Genomic DNA, 14,986 nt, shown 5'->3' with positions numbered 1-14,986 from the left:
ATAAGCAAAACTAGTATTTAAATTATCTTATTAATATATTAATACAATCATTACAAAAAAGACAGATCCATCCCACGACCCTAATTTTCATCACCAACAAAAAGATCCATCAATATAATGTGAATATCACCTAACTCTCCTCCAAATAAATCTTTATATTCACTGTCATCCGGATTGATTAGATCAAATATCACCTTGCTTGTGTTTCCATAACTTCTTACTTGCTTCCTCCTGCAAATTTAATGTCCTTATGTTGGAAATTATAATTACGAGAACCTAGATTTTTCAAAGAATGCAACTTAAATTTGTTATAGCATATAATACCTTCAATTTCCAGCTCTAAACTATACTGAATCATATATAACTTTTACTCTCTCTTCCCCTCTATTATACCACTCCCATGCATCATCAGCCATCTCATTAAGCAAAATGCACTGAATCCGATTCCCCTTGGAAAAAGAGGAGTTCAGGTGCATTAATTAAACTAAAGGTAAATGTATATTTTTATCTTTGAAGTATTCTCGAAGGAGTGCCTAGCACCCTAAACTATTTGTAAGAGCAATTTTCTCCTTAAAGTAATTAAAATAAAGTATTTTTGCTCTTATTGTCAAATTCTCAATGTCGACTGTTAAAAATATTAATTGAGGCTCCAACGTTGACCGTTAGAGAATTTAACTGAAAAGGCAAAAATGCTCCATTTTAATTACTTTAAGAGCAAACTTGCTTCAATAAATAATTTAGAGTGCTGAATGCTTTTCAGAGAATACTTTAAGAGCAAAAATGTACATTTACTCTTGAAGTAAAGGTTGAAAGAATCCGATACAGAACATAGGTGGTGAAGATAATATTTTGTAAAGATTACCTATTATCTCTATGATAGAACTTCAACTTTGATTTGAAGCCTTCATCTGTCCGATAAAGCTTCTATTTATTTATTTCATCAATGATTCCAATTACATCTGAAAGCATAATATCTATCCGGACTACCAATAACTATGGAAAGATATAACAGAATGAGACTTCTATATATAAAGCTACAACTCGACAATAACCTTCCAGATTTCTCTTCGCTCTCTTCCCAATCGATCTCTTCAAAAATTCATCTCATTCATTAAGATCTTTATTCTGTCATTGAAAAAAAAAAAACAAAACAAAACAATGGCGGCAAGGGCTGTACTTTGAATGTCCATTCATCATATCAAAATTCTTAAGAGTAATATTTTCTTCCTTCTTGTACAATCATTTCAAACTTTTGAAAACAAAGTTTGATCTCGAACCACTGGCTTGAATTTTAGTTAGCTATTAGGCAGATAAGAAAAACAAATAAATCAAAATGAAAAAAAAAATGATTTGTCAATTTCTTCCAATATTGAAAAAATTAACAAATCGAAAGAGAAAATGGAATAATTAGTGATAAAAATATATTTGAACCTCTCTATCCATCAGAATGTAGTTTAGACCTGTTGCCTGTGGTGGCTTTGAAGGCCAGATGTTTTTATAGGCATGAGCTATAGTGACAGGTATCTGCACGTTTTTAGTTGGTTTTTCTAATTCAGCAAGTTTTTTTAATCTATAATGACGTTCATTTGTGGTCTTGAAAAAATCTTCTTAGGTTACACCATTCGCTGCAAGTTGGGGAAAAAAAAAACATATTCAAACATGGGGAAGAGACAATCTTACAACAAAAAGTATGTACCTTTTGGTTACCGAAGAATAACATTTGTTACATTCTTCGTATTTTTTTATATTTTATGATATTTAGACTAGAAGTTAAAATATTATAAAATAAATTGTTTTAAATTATTTCATAGTGATGAATTAGTCAACTTAAACATTTATTGTTGACATACTTCAAATCTTTTGATTAATTTAATTTTTATCCAAATAATTGTATTGGGGATGTGTGAGAAATTTATTATGGTTATTCATGACGAAGAGGAAGAAACATTGAAAATCTGCAAGCAAATTAATTCCATAACCCAGAAATCTGTTTTAACTTTCAACAGATTTTTTTTTTTGTAATGGGATCTAATAAGATTTCATTAGTAATTAAATAAATTTTTTAATTAATTAATTAATTAATTAATCTTCTGAATTATATTTTTAGAAGTCTCATCCAATCCACTCAATTGGTTCATTTAAAAACCCACCCTTTCATAACTGAAATTAAGGAATAGAGCTTTATAAGGTTAGATTAAATTTAAATTTCTTTTCATCTCAAATGATTATTCAATTGTCACGCTCATCTCTGTGCAACGCATGGAGTTTTAGTCTAGTTTCCAATTAGTGTCATGTGAATTAGTTATGTTAGATTATAAACATACTTGATTTATTAATTTTCATTACTTGATTGTTCATTCCATTCTAATCAGGTAAATAATTGATTATATTCATTTATAAAAAAATATCAAACAAAATTAATTCTGATTAGTAATGAAATTTTTAAAATTTTGAATTAATAAACACTTTTAAATAGGTGAAACAACTATTATATGTTTTTTAAAATAATTTTGATAATTTAATTTAAAATTTAATCACATTTGCTTACAATTATGTTCTATTGGTAACAGTCAAGTAATTAACAATGACCTAAAAAAGATTATAAAGAAATTGAAAAATATTACATTTCAAGTAAAGCCAAGAATATGAGTCGAATTATGTGGGTTGGTCTGAATAATCGGTTATAAGAGTTGGGTTTGGTTGTAAAAAATTGACTTAAATAAAAACAGAGTTTTTTTTTTTTTTGCCCAGACTATATAACCTGTGAACCATATGGGTTAATCCTAATGGGTCAGGGTTGGCCCGTTTAACCCATATTATTTTTAAAAAATTAAAAAAAAAAGAAAAAAGAAGAAAATTTTGTGGATATAAATCATATTAGACATGATATATTTAGTTGTATTAATTTATATATTTTATACAAACATCATAAATTAATATTTTAGTACATTTAGAATGAATCATGAAAAAATATCAAATTAAAACTTATCATTTAAATGTATTTTTAAAAAAAATTATAAAAACTAAATTAAAAAAATAAAAAAATGGATTGACGGGTTGGCCCATTTAACTTGCCAACCCTCAAGAGTTAAATTAGGTTAAAATTTGTTTAACTCATATAAAAATAAATTGAATTCAATTCAACTCATATTTTTTTTAATTTATATGAGTCGGGTTAACCCATATTTTTACTTATAATTTCAAGTATTCCGTACTTTATCATGTCTCAAGCAACGACCAAGCATAAGTACTTTTTCTTTTGACATCATTAATAAGTACCTGCCCCACAATTTTCACCTTGAAAATGTTTTTCCGGAATAAAAAATCAAGAGAAAAAAAGTGTTAGAAAAAACCGAAGAAAAGGAAACGAAGTTTGACAAATTGAACTTATACTATGTTAAAAAGTATAACTCATATACTAATCATATCTAACAAGATTGGAAATTTAAAAAAAAAAGTTTAAAATTAAATACAAGTCTATCAACTTGAAAAAGATTGTTTCTGCGAAATTAAATTAATTCTACTGCCAAACATCTATATACGTTGTGAACATATTGAGTTGATTATTTTTCAACATTAATTCAAATATTTTAAACATTAATATCACCCCTTCTTACTCCCTCTAGATTACAATATACTCCCTCCGTTTTCATATATAAGATTCTTTAACTGAGTCACACGAATCAATAAAAGTTAATTATCTACTTAAAAGCACGATAATATTTTAATTTTGTCTTTAATTATTGTAACTAAAAAATGAATATATTTTTTTAAAGTAAATTTATGAGTACTTGTTTTCCCTTTCCAATGCAATAAGAGTATAATGGTTCATTTATTAAAAACTATGCTAATAACCTTTTATATTTAAGGACAAAAAATATTTTAAAAAATTTCTTATATATAAAGATGGAGGGATTAAGTTATAGTTAACTAATTCATATCTTACGAATAATGTTAATTGAAACATTAAATTCTTAAATATGTTCATATCTTTTCATTTATATCTTTATTAAATATTTTTTATAAGAGCCTTGATAATAATAGTTAAAATTTCATTGTATAATTTTTTTAAAATAAGTGATAAATGAAGTAAGGATATAATTAAAAAAATAAATATAAAAATTATCCACTACTTTATATTTTAAATTAGGTGATATTTATAGAAGATGTTTTATATCGTGACTTGCAGGAGTATATTACTTTATTTCTCAGACATTGATATGTGCGATTGATGTTTTGAACGTTGAAACTATTGTTTTGACCAGCCTTGAAAGTTGAAACTTCGTCGTTGGAAAATGGATGGATGAAAGTGCATGGTAGTTATGCAAGGAGTGAAATGAAACCTATTTATTTACTACCTTATTGAAACACTGCACCTGCTGTATGATATATCGATTCTCATAGCTTCTCATGAATCAATGAGTCACCAGAGAAGCTTTCTCCGGCCGCCGACAATGGTTTCTCCGGCCAGTGCTAAACCCAACCACTTCTTGAAAATCATACTTCCTGAAGCCATTCATGCCAAAAAAATGGTACGACTCTTTTCCTTTTTCTGTTTGGTTGCTGAGAAAATTCAGAGAAAAGCACCATCTGCTTCATACAATGTTCTTAACTCTTGTGAGTCCTGCTCAAAGTCTTCTAACTAGCGCTGCATAAAATGAAAGAAATCCACAGGAAGGTTCTTAAATAAAAAGAACATAGAAAAAAAATAAAAACAAAGAGTTTAAAAGTGTTGGGGTTATTTTATTATGTATGATTTAGAAATGGGGTGTGAATTGCTTGACTTGCTTCTTTGTGTTTTAGTGGAAAACAGCGAACAGAGATAGGTACGGACGAAAGACTCCATTTTCTTTTTTTGGGTATTGCAGGGTTTCCATAACAAATGGCATGATAATAAAAATATTTAGTTTTCGTTGCAAGTAAATAAACATATAAATACAAATGTCTGTTAGTTTTCTTGTTCGTTCTCTAACCAAGAACTAATTAGTTGAGAATAAAAATATTTAATTTTTTTTGGTTAATAACTTAATAAATCTCTCTCCCCTCCTCTCTGTTATCTTTTTATGTTTAAAGCTGTGTGAATTAATTTTCGTTTGTGTTTAGAGACTATTAATAAACATCATTGAAACATGTCTTTCACATAATTTTGCCTCATGCAGAAACAGAAAAAGGAAATTCTAACTAACCGATAGAGTGGTTTTATATATATCGAGAGTTTCACACCTTAAAGATTATTATTATTATTATTATTTTCATCTCAGGCTTTAAACATTTGTATAAAATAATCACATCTCAGTAGTTTATGTGTTTTGTCCCTACAGAGAATTCCAAAGGAGTTTGTGAGAAGATTTGAAAATGAACTATCTAATGATGAGGCAGCAATTAGTGTTCCAGATGGACTTGTCTGGAAAATGGAATTGAAGAAATATTCTGCAAATGAAGTTTGGTTCTGCAATGGCTGGCAAGAATTTGTGAAATACTACTCTTTGACTTTTGGCTTCTTCTTACTCTTCAAACATGAAAGCAATTCACGCTTCTCTGTAATCATCTTTGATATGAGCGCTTCTGAGGTTTACTATCCCTGCAAGAATAATAATTCTGAGGAACAGAACTCTTCAGAATCTTAATCTTATGGGAAAAGGTCCATTCTTGATCAATTTGCAGGCTACAACAGAAGAAGCAAAGTTCCTAAGCTGGAATATGTTGCAGAGATTGATATATCTAAGCGAGCATGTTGTTCCAAAATAAAGAACACGTTGAAGAGAAAGCAAAGAGATATTGAAGCTGTCCTGAACTTCAAAACAGCAAATCCATCTTTTACTTTGATAGTGACTTCATCTAATATGACATATCGTTACATGGTGAGGAATTTTTCATGAGCTATGAATGTGATTCTTTCTCACTACGTTTTTAATTCATTGAATTCAATTTGAGTTTTGCATTACTCATACAATAGTCACTTTTACTTACGTCAAAATAACTTATCCTATTTTAAAATAATTTATACATACATATAATATTTTCCTTATTATTTTTCTTTTCTTTCCTTTTTTTTTTATCCTTCCCCTTTTTTATAGGCTCAAATTGACCCATCTCTTGATATTATATTAGAGTTTTGCATTAATCATACACTAAGGTTAGTCACTTACGCCATAATAGCTTAAGCTATTTTTGAAGTATTCATTATATATTTATGTAGTTATTATTATTCTCTAACTACTCGACATGGGGTTATTATATATTTTTTCTAGTTTTATTTATAAATCACTTTTAATATGCTTTACTGGTACCAAAGAAAACCTTAAATCTCAACAATGTTGTTTAAAAATTTAATATGTTCTCAATATTACTACTATTAAATATACATACTTTAATAACATATTTTCTCTCTTTAACATTTAATAGAGGTTAAAATGAGATGTTTGTAATAAAAATTTAATGATGTGACTTAAAAATGAGATAAAAAAATTCTTCTTCCTCTGTCTTATAAATAGTATCGAAAGGAGTATTTTCCTTCTTTTTTTTCTTTTCTTTCTTTTTCTTTTTTCCCCTTTTGTTGAGTCTTAAAATTAGCTTGGCTCTTGATACTATATTAGAGTTTTGCATTAAAAGCGCAATAAGATTTGTCATTTATACCAAAATAGTTTAAGTAACTACTTTGAAAGGACTCAGTACATACATATTTATATTCAATGTGGAACTATCATATAAATCTAATAAATTCATTGCTTATACTCAAACTTGATTCTCTTTCTCTGTTGTTGTAGGATGTGCCGGCTTCATTTTGTAGAACATATATGAAGAAAATTGATTCAATGAAGCTTCAGGATTGCAATGGACGGGAATGGGCCATTAATTATGCTATACGTCAAAATAATTGCTCAGCTATTCGAATTCAGACGGGTTTGATGGGTTTTATGAAGGCCAACAATGTGAAGGAAGGAGACGTTTGTTTGTTTGAGCTTATCAACAGGACCAAAAATATTGTATTCAAAGTCACCATATTTGCCAAGAGTTGTTGAGAACTTTAATTAATTGATGTGTAAAAACTTCATACTTTGCTGACTCATTTTTAAGAAAGTTGATGAATTAGAGGCTTAAAGTACATTTGGATTTTGTAAAAAAAATTGATTAATATAATTGATTATAAATATGCTCGGATGATTGAGTTAAAATCAATTGTAGATGTTCAAATTACCATAAAAGAGATTGGTTTTTAAAATGTAATTGATAAAATGATATATACATGATTAATTATATAAATTAAAAAAATATTATATAGTAATACTAATAATTTAATGTAAGTATAAAAATAAATCAATATATCTAAGTTTAAATAAATTAATCCATAATTTTCAAGGTTAAAAGTGGGATCATCAAACAAAAGAAAATGTTCCCCCGCCTATTAGGAACTTGTTTCCTTACTCATCACAATAATGCTCATCTATATTTCAATTTAGATGGTCTAAAATTAAAGTATTATATATATTAACTATCTAGATATATTAACTATCTATACGTATTCTGCACAGTATCATATAAAATATATTTGAATGGTCAATATATATCAATTATAAAGGTTTAATATTAAATTGGACCTTTCAAAGTAAATGTAGACTATATTAAAAATAAAAAATTTATTAAAATTATAAAATAATTTTAATAAATTTTCATTTTAATAAATATAATATATAATAATATTTTAAATTTAAACTATTCAAATGAGCTCACAGGGTGAGCACCATGATGCTCGTTCATGAGCAAGGGATCCCACCTATTACTGGTCCCTTAGCTATACTAGATATCCACCTTTTGCCAAACTTGAACCTTGAATTTGAACAACTCAGTCCCAAACCAATTACGAAGTCTCTTCAAGGCTAGAACTATGCTTTGATATCACAATTATAACCTTCCTCCTAGGATCATTTAATTAGTTGGCGGGTTGGAATATTTTTTTAAATTTTATATTATTATCATTAATTAGATTTATCTAAGAGTTAAAATGAATCATGCACATTCTTTTTTATAACACCATATTTAAAGGAACAAAAATTAAACTACAAATTAAGACATGAAGAACTATTTATACACACATTTAGGTAAGATTATATAGATATATGTATGTATTTGTTCACATGCAACAACGTTATATCGGGTCAGCTTCTTGGTTTCCTAGGCATTCCTAACAAGTGTGGGAGAAGGAGATTTTGTATTTACATAAAAAATATACCAAAGTATTTTCTAATATAATACACAAAAAAATCTCACATATACATTTCTAAAATATCTAATTATACCCATTAGGTATGTTTGGAGGTATCATTAGTATCGGAGCTGGTTGCATATAAAAAGGCAATGATGGCAAAGACATAAATAGAGGTGGCGACTTTATAAATGGTGGTGGTGGCTGCATAAAGAGTGGAGGTGGTGGCATAAAGAGTGGTGGCATCTGGACACATTACGAAGATAATCAAATAATTTTTTTTAATTCTCAGTAAGATCTTACATAAGAACTAATAATGGTTCAGCTACCTTGAGTGCAAAAAATTATTTTTTAAAATAATCAAAACTATAGCATGAATAATTATTACATTAGCCAACAATACTAAAACAATTGTCACATAACTGAAAATAAACATTTATAAATCAACCATATTTTATAATAAGAAAATGTACTAGGATGTTCTCTAGAGTAAATCCATCAAATAGTTTCTTTCATTGAGATCTTCTTTCTAATTAGGAATTTCATTGGGTTTATCCTGGATCTTCTTCCATAAAAGGAATTTCCTTGAGAAAAAAAAAATATATATATATATATATATATAATATATATATCAAAGTAATAATTTTAATCATAACAGTCATAATACCAAAGATAAACATTGTCTCAATAATTAAACAATTCTCATTAAAACTAAATATTAATGACAATAAATATATATATATATATATATCTAATAATTACATCTAATAATTACAAGAAGAAATAAATGTTAATTGAGTAATTAAAATAAATTTAAGGAATCAATGCAAGCTTTAAACAACTATTACTAATACTGAAACATATTAATGCATGCGTGTGAAATAAATACTAATTATTTATTTAGGAGAGCAACTAATAGAAATAAATTTAAGTAGATAATGCATCGTATATAGAACAACAAGCAAGCAATTATTAATAATAATACAACCATTATAGAAATAACTAAATATGACTTATTATATTAAATGAGCAAATAAATAAGTATTACTTAAAAACTAAAACTATATAGGTACATGTAACAAATTACTTTTAAATGAAGAACAATAAATAATTGGGAAAATTGTCTAAAACGACTTGATGAGATTTATTTTGTTGAGAAGGACTTAAGATATTAGGTCCTTTGCTGGCCCTAAATAGAAGTAACAGAAGACTAAAATGCCCTTGTCAAATACTCTCCCTCTTCATCCTCTCTAGCTCCTATGCAGTCGTTTTGGCTCTGTGATTTTGACAGTGACGACAAGTGAGGGGTGTGATTCCAATAGTGATGACAGCGAAGGATCCTAAAACATTGTCAATGGTGTAGAAGTACACCACCAATCTTGCGGTAGCAATAGACGATTCACCCACCTGTCCTTCTTATCTCATTGTTTTTTTTTTTTTGCTTAGACTGTGCTTCTCGCATTATGTTGTTTGTAGTTGTTGCCTAATTCATTCTTCTCAATTAGCTATTTTGATAAAGAAGTAGGTCAACTACCTCTACAATTGATGCATTGAAGGATGATTTAGGGGAACGACGGGTCATTACCTCTACAATGGGCTCTTGTCATCATCATCTTCGGCATCCTCAGCACTTTGTGAACAAAGGTTTGCTTTTTCACCCCCAATACCTTTAATCATCTTTTGAATTGGAATTTTATGTTTAATGATTTGGAGCAAATCAATTATGGAAATTGTTTGTAGATGGATTTGAATCTTCATTCGTTTTGAGGATTGGGATGCTTGTGAGAGTTCATCACTTTTCATTGTTCTATTACACTTTAACTTCTATTTAAAATTTTGGATTGAAATATATGTATTATGATATGTTTAAGCTTAAATCTTTAGTTATAACAAATCCTTTCCGTACTTCCAGCATGATCGATTGGTTTGCTTTGCCTTGTCTTTATTAAATTGAATATTGAAGTTCTCCTTACATGACTTGCTATGCTATCTCATTTTGGCTTTTTCAATGTAAGTTCTTTGACTTGTTTTACAATATCAAGTTTGCAATCAAAGGGTGAAAAATTTAAAGTCTTCCTCACCATTTTTGTATATGCTTCTAAATTAAATTATAGACCAAATACGAGTAGGATATTTTAAATCTGTACATATGCGTAGACAAGTAGGATGTAATCAAAGTGAGTATATAGCTATTATTTTAAATTTTTCATAATTTACTAGGACCTTAAGCCAGGTATGATTTTAACTTTAAAAATAAATTTTCTCAAACTAGTTACCTCCAGCCTAGGATATAAACAAAATGAAGGACCTTAAGGGTAAGAAGAGCTACTTCGAAAAGCAGTTCAAGAAATAACATCACTAGTCATGCTTTGAATGAAAGGCCACACATCTATCTCATAATAGCTCATTTCGTTTTCACTCACCAATCTCAATCATCTCTTTACCATTTCATTACAACTCTCGTAGAATGCTGGTAATATTAGCTATCACAAACTTAAGCTTTGAATCACATAGTTCTTACAAACAGCATTACCAATAATTATAAGGAAAATTATCCTTCTAATTATTAATAAATTTCAATTTTGTCATTTATTACAACTCTCTTTGTAATATTTCCAGCACATTTGGCATGACAGAACTTGGAGAAGATAGAAGCATTGCAAATTTGGAAGAATCAGGCGGCAAGGATAAAGTGGTAGAAGAAGGTGGCAATGCTAGAGAAGAAGCTGGCCATGTTAGAGAAGAAGGAGGATAGGATGAATAGATTAGGAATATTGTTAGGATGGGTCTTTTGAATATTTTCATGTCTATGAAATTGTTTTCATTTGTAAAGCATATATGATTATGTGTATACACGTTTAAGGATATAGAATTCCAAGTTTTTAACTCTTATTTGTCTACATATTCAATTTCTTGCTTTAAGTGTTATTTTTCTTATAAATGAATATTTGTTGGTGTTCAATTATTTTGCTACATGGAATGTAAAGTAGATTTATTTTAAATTCAATGTAAAATGTAAAACATGAACCATGCATTATGTTCATATGAAGGAATAAAGTTGTTCAGGGACTTTCTTTCATTTCTAACACTTGGTTTTCAAAATATCAAAATAGATTTTAATGAAAAATAAGCAAATTTTTAGAATATGCATTTACATTTTTAAAATATTCTTTGATGTTTAAAAAATGAGAAAATTTTTAAGATATCCATTCGTATTTTCAGGATATCTATATGTATTTTCAAAATATCAATTTATGTTTTTAGAATATCCATATGCTTTTTTGAAATATCCATTTGCATTTTTAGAATATGCATTTGTGATATTTTGAAAACACAATATTGATGTAATATTCAAACCTTAAGTTCTAAGCCACATTCAAATATGCATTTTGGATATCATAAAAATGCAATTTTTCTTTTATTTATTTGAATAACCATTTTGGATATTTGAATATCACTTCAAGGAATTGCAAATAGACTTTCATTTATTCGAATATGCAAAAGTATTATTTGAATATATGGAAGAAATTTGCATTTTATTGAAGATCAATCGCATGTCGAGAAACAAATATTACATATGCTTCCAAATATATCTATAAGGAAAATTAATGAGTAATATTTGAATATAAAAAAGTTCTATTCAAATATGTGAAAGGAACTTACATTTCATTGAAGATTAGCTGCATATTGAGGAATAAAGATTGCATATAATTTTAAAAATATTCAAATATGTGAAAGGAACTTACAATTCATTGAAGATTAACTACATATTGAGGAAGAAAGATTGCATATGATTTCAAAAACATCTGTAAGAGAAATTAATGAATGGTATTCAAATATGAAAAAGTATTAATTGAATATGTGGAAGAAATTTGCATTTCATTGAAAATCAATCGCATATTGAGGAAGAAAGATTGCATATACTTTCAAAAATATTCATAAGAAAAATTAATGAGTGATATTTGAATATGTAGAAGTGTTATTCAAATATGTAGAAGAAATTTAGATTTCATTGAAGATCAATTGCATATTGAGGAAAAAAGATTACATATGCTTTCAAAAATATCTATAAGGAAAATTAATGAGTGACATTTATATATGCAAAAGTGTTATTTAAAAAAAGTGAAAGTTTTTTTGCATGTAATTGAAGTTTAAATGCATATAGTGGAAGAATCACTGTATATGACTAAAGACTCCTGCTTCTAGTATTTCAAAATGCTTCTAAGTTAAAAATGATCAAAATGTCAAAAGATTTTATTTAAATAAATGAAAGTTTTGTTATATATAATGAAAGTTTAAATGCATATAATAGAAGAATCGCTGCATATGATTGAAGAAACTTGCATGTGGCATTCTTTTGACATATTGACACTAAAGGACTTTGTGTTGATATGAAATTATCGACAATGAAAAATCTTGTGACATATTGATAGTGAAGGACCTTGCAACATATTGACAGTGAAGAACCTTACTTTGGTTTTTCTTCTTTCTTCTTTTAAAGAAGGGTATTTATGCCATTTAGCTCTCAACAATTAATGCCAGCAAAGGACCACCTTCTTTGAAAGTTCCCAACTCCTTTTCAGCAATTAATTTGGTGGCGAGGTGTTTTATAATAATTTTCCCTAAATAATTATGTCTATAAAAAGATATACTAATTAAATATATATATATATATATATGTGTGTGTGTGTGTGTATTATAGGAAGTCTAAATCACAACTAGAGCCTCCAACATGTGAGTGGGGTCCTTATGCATAGTTTGTCCTTATGTGTAACTTGTCCCTTTTCTCATCTCCTTTCCCTTCTCCCATCAGCACGTGACAAAGAACTAAAAAAATAAGAAAAGTTGCTCTAGCCTGAAAGTGCGTGTGATTATGTGACTAAAATACATACGAGAGCATCAAGATAAGTGATAACAAATATTTAAAAGGATCTTAATATAAACTAAATAATGATATTAATTAAAAAAATAAACATAGTGTCCCAATATTATTAAAAGATGAGGAAAAAGTTTAAGAAAAAATCTTATCGTATTCTTCTCTTTTTTTTTCCCATGTTTCTCCCTCCAAGATTTGTCTCACTCTCTTACTCATTTTTTTTTTCACCTCTCTCTAACTCATCATCCGGCTATTTATGGGAAAAAGATTGAAAGACAAGTGGTTTATAGATCATTATGTCACTTATTATTGATGGATTCATCTGAGATTACAAAAACACTTCCTCACTGCAAATTCATCTTTATTACATATTTGTTTATTATTTTATGTCTATTCTTTCTTTCATTACCTCACTTCCCTTCTTTTTTTCTTTTTTTTTTTTGGGTTTTTCTCTCTTCAAAGTTTGTCCCATCTCTTTTCCTTTCAGGTATAATCTTAAATTTGAGAAAGGTAGTCAAATAAAACTTTATTATTACAAAAACAAAAATGGCTAAAGTTTAAAATCACAAATAATAGTAAATATAGAAAGAATTAAAATAAATATATTTATTATATTAGTATATGCAACCCAACAATTTTGTTTCACCTAAATATGAAAAATTAAATAGTTAGCATTTTGCAATAAAATATAAGAGAACATGTGAATTTTTCAAAAATTCTGAGAAGAATCCTACGTTATATATATATATATATTTTTTTTTTTTTCCCAGAGGTGTTACAATCATTCACACGGATCCACATAATTTATATAAAAAATGGATTGACATAAAACCTTATTAAATATTTTGCATTGAAATTTTAAATATGTAGAAAATTATAATGGATCACCATTAACTCAATGCTAATTGTTTTTAAAATAAGATCGTTATTTTTGAAGAATGTTTACTATTTCTACAGTAAATGAGTGGAGCTTACCCCATTCTTGGAACAATGAGCATATGCACGTAAACATGAAGAGCCTTCATGGTTTAGAAAAAGTACTTTGGCTCCCATAAGTTGATGCCATAACAAGGCTCTGTTCATTGTTCAACAAGAATGACATTAATATATATGTGTATATGTATATATATAAAGTAGCTCAAGTAAGAACTCATACCCATAATAATCTGGGTTAGGGATGAATTATATAGTGATAAGTAAACCATATATAGTTGCCTCCAATTAATGTTTGTCTACAATAAACCTTGTGATTGAAGGTTGACGTCATGCCTAATTGATCCAAATACCTGGTGTTCATTAAACAACACATTAAGAATTATTTAGAAAAAAAATACATTTTCCAGAAAGATTAGAAAAATAAAAGAAAAATAAAAATGAAAGAATAGATGGGTTATGACCAGAAGCCATTGACAAAGGTATAGGATACACCTTTTCCTCCACTATTATCCCCCCCCCAATCAAAAATTCCCCAACCCATGCTCGAGCCCATTGTGCATACTCTTCCACTCCTGTTGATATATATTGTTGGGTTATAGGGTTATTTACTCTTGATGGATCAGGCCTAAGTGATAAGCCCACATTGTGAAATGGGGGCCTTATCAAAAAATTAAAAAAATTTGCATTTTTATGTGTAATGTACTTGGGCTCTTAACTGTAATTTTCTCTTAATATTTAAAAATTGGTGGGAATATTTATATTATATTAACCATGTACACATGATTGCCTAATTCTCCTTCATACGTGAAGGATATTTGAGAAGGCAGAATCAGTTTTGACGATGGTGTGTGTGAAACATGAAGAAAAAAAACCATATTTTAACTTTTAAGTACTCTCATTTCTCTTCTCTTCCAATAGGTGTATTTGCTGTGTACAAGAAACTAAGTTCATGTATCTCCATTCTTGTATAG

This window comes from Prosopis cineraria, unplaced genomic scaffold (assembly GCF_029017545.1).
Source record: "Prosopis cineraria cultivar Desert tree isolate PC_DT_omini unplaced genomic scaffold, ASM2901754v1 PC7, whole genome shotgun sequence".
Classification (NCBI taxonomy): Eukaryota; Viridiplantae; Streptophyta; class Magnoliopsida; order Fabales; family Fabaceae; genus Prosopis; species Prosopis cineraria.
This window is presented reverse-complemented; position numbering follows the sequence as displayed.